A 7,033-nucleotide genomic window follows, 5' to 3' on the forward strand; every position below is an offset into this window, starting at 1 on the left:
CCTTGGGCCGCCCAGCCCTCCCCCAGAAAGGGCCCACCATTTTCTGCCGCCACACGCGGGGCCGCGGCGGGGCGTGGGGGCTGCGGTCTCTGCGCTGCTTCGCCCCGGGGCAGCCCGACCGCCCGGAGGGCTCGGCCGGCGGGGTCCGCTCCCCACACCAGCCCCAGGGAGCCGCTCCGGGTCCCTTACCCGCTCCCGCTGCGCCTCCGCCTCCTCCTCCTCCTCTCGGGGCCACCCCTGGCCCGCACGCCCTCAGGGCCACCGGGAGCAGACACCCAGAACCCAGCGAGGGACGGCCGGCTCTGACGCTGGCGGGAGGCGCGCCGGAGTCGGCCTTGGCCGGTCACGTGAGGCGCTCGTCACCGCGAGCGGCCCCGCCCCTCTCCTGCTCCGGAGGGTCTGGCAGAGCCCTGGGCGCCCAACCCGCCGCTGCCGTCGCGGCCCTCTGAACGGCACCAGCCTGGGCCCTGTCGGCTGCCCCTCCCTTGTGGATTCCTGGGCCTTTCTCTGCCGCCGGGGAAGGGCTGGATCTTCTCAGGGGCCTGGTGGCCATTCCCACTGCTTCTCTGAGGACTTGCCTCTTCCCTCCCGAGCTCCCACGACACGCCTCCTTCCACCTGCTGTTCTTTCTGCTACCAATGCTCTCCATTTTCCCTCCACTAAAATACGAAGAAGAGATGTGTCAGGAAAACAGCCCAGGAGAGTGGGTTTTTAAATATTCTTAATATCTCTGTTTTGTTCTTGGTCCTTTGCTGCAAGGGAAGGGCGATATCTACTCAGGGATCTGTTAGCCACTCCCACTGCTTCTCTGTGAACTCTCCCCTTCCCTCTTGTGCAGGACACAACACTTCCCCGGCCAGGACTCTGGTGTAAAATTTAAGGGGATGCCAAAAAAAAAAACCCAGTTGTGAAGATAAATCGCATTTTAATGCAATATTTTAAACAATTAATGCAAGACTATCCATGGTGAGCAAGATGCCCCACCCACCCCACTCACATCCTGTAGGGGATCATTTCATAAATTATATAAATGCCTAACTACTACACTGTATACCTGAAACTAATATAGAATAATATTGAATGTCAACGATAAGTTTTTAAAAATGTGTTGACGGGATGTAAAGTACAGTGTAGGGAATATATTCAATGGTATTGTAATAGCTCTGTGCGGTGTCAGATGGGTAGTAGACTTGTTGGGGTTATCACTTTGTGAGGTGTGTAAATGTCTAATCACTCTCAAGAAAGTATGGTGTATTCACAGGCATTATTAATTTTTTCCTGTGAATAAGCCATACTTTCTTTGCATGCTTCATAATTTTCTTGTTGAAACTGGATATTTTGAATATTATAATGTGACACCTCTGGGAATAATATTCTTCTTTCTCAAGCATTTGTTGTTGTTGGCTGTTGTGGATTATTTGTTTAATTACTTTTCTAAACTATTTTTGTAAAGTCTTCATTCTTTATCATGTGTGTCCACTGAAATCTGTGTTGCCCCTAGTGGTCAGCTGGTGTTTGACAATTTAAATACCTGGAGCCAGTAAAAGAAAAAAAAAGAAGAAAAAAGAAGAAACGCTATCCCAGTCTTTGCAAATTGGTCTGTGCTTGGGAAGTCATTCTGTGCTTAGCCAGACCTTTTACAACTCTGCATTAGTTTTTTGTTGTTGTTTGTTTGTTTAGTTTCAGACAACAAAACAACATAGTGATTAGACATTTACACCCTACATAACGTGATAACCCCAACAAGCCTACTACCCACCTGACACTGTACACAGCTATTACAATACCAATTGACTATATTCCCTATGCTGTACTTTACATCCCGTGACTATATATATATATTTATAATTATAGCTGAAATTCAATATTATTTTATATTAGTTTCAGGTGTACAGTGTAGTGGTTAGGCATTTATATAATTTATGAAGTGATCTCCCCAAGAAGTCTAGTACCCATGTGACACTATAAATAGTTTTTACAATATTATTGACTGTATTCCCCAATATTGTATTTCATATCCCCCGTGACTATTTTGTAACTACCAATTTGTACTTCCTAAGCCCTTCACCTTTCTCACCCATCCCTCCAACCCCCTCCCATCTAGCAACCATCAGTTTGTTCTCTGTAGCTATGAGTCTATTTCTGTTTTGTTTGTTTGTTTATTCTGTTCTTTAGATTCTACATATAAGTGAGATCATATGGTATTTGTCTTTCTCAGTCTGCATTAGTTTTCACTTTCTTCTTGTGCAGAGTCTGAAAGTCAGCCAGAGGTGAGAGCTTTGGGTCTCCTCAGGCCTTTCCAGCACAGGCATCCTATTCTGGGCACATATGTGACCTTCTCAATTCCTCTGAATATTAGTGAACTGTAAAAAGCCCTTATTCCCCCATGTATCTCCTTTCCCAGCCTCTTCCTCCCAGGCCTCTGTTTCTGTTATTATTTGTCCTGAGTGTTATCCTTTGCCTCAAACTGCTGTGGCAAAAGCTACTTCACTCCAGGGAAGACTCTGAGTCAGCAAAACATAGAAAATCTTTGGCGCTGGAGGAGAACCTGCCTGAGATCTACAGCCACAATTCTTTGAGAGTAAGGTCCATAATTCTCCTCTGGTACTAGCAACCTTCACCAGCTGATCTAGGTTGTTGGTAATGGTGGCCTGTCAATTTAAAACACCATAGCACTCTCATACTGCAATGCACAAGCTTCTCTCCTCAACAAATTTTCCCCTGGTTGTTGTAAGTTTTGGATTAGAATCCAGAGCTTTGCAAAAGTTGATTCCGATAGTTTTTGGCATGGAATCTTTGAGTTCCTTACTTTGCCGTTTTTGGTGATGTCTTCTCTTTATATGTTTTTTTTTAAGTTCTCTAAAATGTAATGGCAGCATACAGTTATTTTAAAAACTTAACCTTTTAAGAGAGCAGTACAATATTATGCTTGCTTTCTCTCAGGAATTTTTAAATAGAATGCTTGGTTAATTATAATGTTTGGTACTTTGTCACAAATAATATTTGATATATTTGACTTGATTTAAAAAATTCTTTTTAGTTGCTTTCTGAAATATAGCTGTGGAAATTTCATATTTCTAAATATGTTTAAAAGTTATATGCAAGGTTAAAAGCAATAGATGAACATCAAAAGGTAACAAAAGTCTTGTTCATCATGAGTAGTAACTATTTGGGTAATGTTTGAGTGCTTCTAAAAAGTATAAATAATGCAATTTTAAAAACTATGTCTGCGGCTGTCCAGAAGCCAGCGACTGATCTGCCCCCCCCCCCGGGAAGAGTGCAATGATGGTGCCAATTTGGGCCAGTGAAGCAATATCCTCCACAACTAGACTGAAGAACAAAACGACAGCAATTTGTCTGTTCCCCTTCCCGCAATTCCCCAGCACTGTTCCCATCTCCCAATTCCCCAATAAAAATCTTAAAAAAACCCAAAACAAAACAAAACAAAAAAACTACATTTGTTTGAAAGACATTTTCTTAAGTTTAAATGGTTACTGGTAAATTTTTCTTTTTCCTTTTATCTCATGCTCTTACTGTGTCTCCTGAGAGAATATATTCCCTCCTTCAAGTTTCTTAAAAACAACAAGGAAAAAAGAACAGTGAACAAAAAGAACTACAAGTGACAAAAATCCAAAATTATCTAAGTGCATCATTATAGAAGAGAATTAGTCCTGGCAACATTAAAAAAAAATTCATGTTGTAGCAACACCTCCTAAACACAAGAAACCAGCGCATTATACGTACAAACACGCTTGCCGCATGAGCCAGACTCTACAGTTATCCAGAAATTACCAATCCCAAAAATGAAAAAATAATTTGCATGTTGAAACTCATAGACTTTGAGAGTGAAGTTTCATTTCATTAATGGTAAAGTGACTTTGCATAAACATCAACTTCATTTTCCAGCCATGATTGCAGAGGAGGCTAAAATGCAAGTTTTCTGACTCTGAATTCGGTATATTTTTCATTACACAAGGATGCTTCTCAGTTCAATTCTCTATATTACAGATAATTGGAATGAAGTTATTATATATCCTTCAACATTCTTCCTTGGCTCCTAATAAGTAAGGCATGGCCTGTGAAACAAACAACATAAACTTGAGTCCACAACCCTGGCACAACTCTTTCCACATGTGGAAAGGTATACATCAATTTAAGAGTGTGGTGACCTGGGGAGAGAATGGGGTGAATGGAAAGGAAGGTGAACTCAGCTATATTCATATAATGTGATTACTTAAAAATTAAATGGATTAGTCTTCATACATTTCAGGGAATGTGGTAGCTGTATTTTCAATGACAAAAGTCTATAGCCAAGACTTACGTTTAAGTGAAAATTAGATCGGTATACATCATGTGATTCCACTAAACACATTTATAAATATATATTGCATGTGCTTCTGTATAAGAATAGTAAAAAACTTTCTTGTTTTTCAAAATTTTTATTGGGTAATAGTGTGTTTTTTCCAGTACCCATCAGCTCTAAGTCAAGTCATTGTCATCTAATCTAGTTGTGGAGGGTGCAGCTCAGCTCCAAGTCCAGTCGCTGTTTTTAATCTAGTTGCGGGGGACGCAGCCCACCATCCCATGTGGGAATCAAACCGGAAATCTTGTTGTTAAGAGCACACAATCTATCCAACTGAGTCATCCGGCCGCCCACTGGCAGCTCAGCTCAAGTCATTCTCTTCAATCTAGTTGCAGAGGGTGCAGCTCACTGGCCCAAGTGGGAATCGAACCGGCAGCCTTGTTGTTCAGAGCATGTGCTCTAACCAATTAAGCCACCTGGCCACCCCGTAAGAAACTTTTATCTTGTTTCACTTTCTGTTACGTTCTAGTTATCTGTTGCTGCATATGAAACAAGGCCCCAAATTAGTAGCTTAAGAGAATAAGTTTTTTAAAAAATTATTTTTATCATCATTATCACCATAATCTCTTATAGTTCTTTGGGTTGACTGGGCTCAGCTGTGTGTTTTTCCCATAGCATTTCTTATTACGTTGCCGTCCTTTTGTTCTTCAGTCTAGTTGTGGAGGACGTTGCTTCACTGGCCCAAGTTGGCACCATCATTGTGCTCTTCCCGGGTGAGGCAGATCAGTCGCCGGCTTCTGGACAGCCACTCATGGTGGCTACTGGCAACTCACACTGGCTGCCAGCCACTCATGCTGGCTGCTGGCTACACACGGTAACCCATGGCAACCCACTGTAGCAGGGGCTGCAGCCTACGCTGTTGCTGGCGACTCACGGCAGCCCAGCTCCAGGTCGAGGTGTTGTTCAGCATCTTAGCTGTAGAGGGCAGTGTCACTGGCCCTCATATGTGGGAACCGAACCAGGGCCCTGCTCTTGCTGCATTCTTAAAATCCCCAAAGGAGTATACATAGCTATTGAGAAATCAAGATGGCCCATTTTGTTCCCTCCAAAAAGGATCTATTATGTGTTCCCCATCCCAGTTAATATCACTACCTATAATTGGGAGAAACATCTGAAAATCATAGAAACACCTCCCTTTATACCCCCCATCCAATTCTCAAATCTTTCATGAATTCATCTATTTGTTCATTCATCTAATAGAGAGAATAATATTGCTGGCTCAAGGGAGAAGGCGGTAATTGCACAATCACAGTCCTGGAATGTGTGATCCATTCCAATGAAAAGGAGCTGCCTTAGGAAAATTTGTCACAGGAGAGAAAGTAGGGAGTACAGTTGCTGATTCAGGTAAGTCGGTAGGTTTGGTGGTGGGCGCATATAGACAATATCTTTTGTGATAACATCTACTTTTCCAAAGGAACAAGAAGCCACAAGAGCAGTTGAGAATATTGAGGTGTTGAAGGTTTGCGCAGAGAATAAATGTTGTGCCACAGTGGTCTCAGATTTGAGAAAGTACATTGGCTGTGGAAATGTGGTAAGATTGCCAGCCAGGCCTGAGTACTACCCCATACCCTGCTATAGCTTCCCTTCTACCTTATCTCCTACAACTACCCCCGCTCCTTTTTCCACCAGGCTCCAATCACACAGGTTTTTGTCTTTTTCTGGAACAAGGCATGCTCACTCCCACTTCAGAATGTACTGTTCCCATGTCTAATATTAAAATATCTTCACACCCATATGGCTCTTACTTGTCATCAAGGTCTCAGCTGAAAAGTCATGTCCATAGCGTGCCCTCTAGTGATAAAGCATGGCACAACTCCAGGGATCATCATGCACGGTGTAGTCAAAGTAAGTGATGGTCTTTGAAGTTGTTAAACTGGGTGGCCCTGGACGTCTTTGACTGGCTTCTCTATAAATATTATCTTCTATCCCATTTCCCTGTTTTATTTTCTTCATGGCACGCCTCACCCCCTGAAATTACATTGTTTAATGTTTATTTTATGTGTATCCAAAAGAGAAAGTAAGCCTCATAAGGGGAGGGGGCTTTCCTGTTTTGTTGCCTATTAACCAACCCACTAGACAAAGAGCCCTTAGTAAACAAGTGCTGTATGTTGGGATTGTTATCTACCAGATACAGCAAAACACAAACAGTTACTTAAAGTTGAGTGGCAACTGGCATTGGAATCAGAGATCACAGTATACAAAATATTTAAAGAAATCTCAGACATGATCTATTTAGCAGTTCTCAAACTATAGGAAATATCAGACTCTGCCAGGGAAATTGTTCAAAATACAGATTCCTGAGCCTCCAACCTCAGGGAAAGGATTCAGCAGCTTTGGGCTAAGTTCTGGGAAGTTGCAGTTTTAACAAAATACCAGGTTCTTCTAATAAAGGTGGCCCATGGCTCATTCTTAGACCAACACATACTTTTAAAAATGGTATTTTACTAGGGAAAACGGTTTCTATACCATTAATCTATTACCTATCAGGCAGTTCTACTATAGTTGTCAGTTTGAATGCTGGTGTAACTACTAGGAAGCCCAGTGTTCACCTAGGACCTCAGATTGATTTTCCAGTTGGGATCTCATTTAACTCTTTCCAGCCTTTTCTTAATTGTATATGAGATGGAGCCTCATTTCATACTTCCTGTTTTAGATCCTGTTTTGTAAAAG

The sequence above is a fragment of the Hipposideros armiger genome, unplaced genomic scaffold, assembly GCF_001890085.2.
Source record: "Hipposideros armiger isolate ML-2016 unplaced genomic scaffold, ASM189008v1 scaffold_1043, whole genome shotgun sequence".
Classification (NCBI taxonomy): Eukaryota; Metazoa; Chordata; class Mammalia; order Chiroptera; family Hipposideridae; genus Hipposideros; species Hipposideros armiger.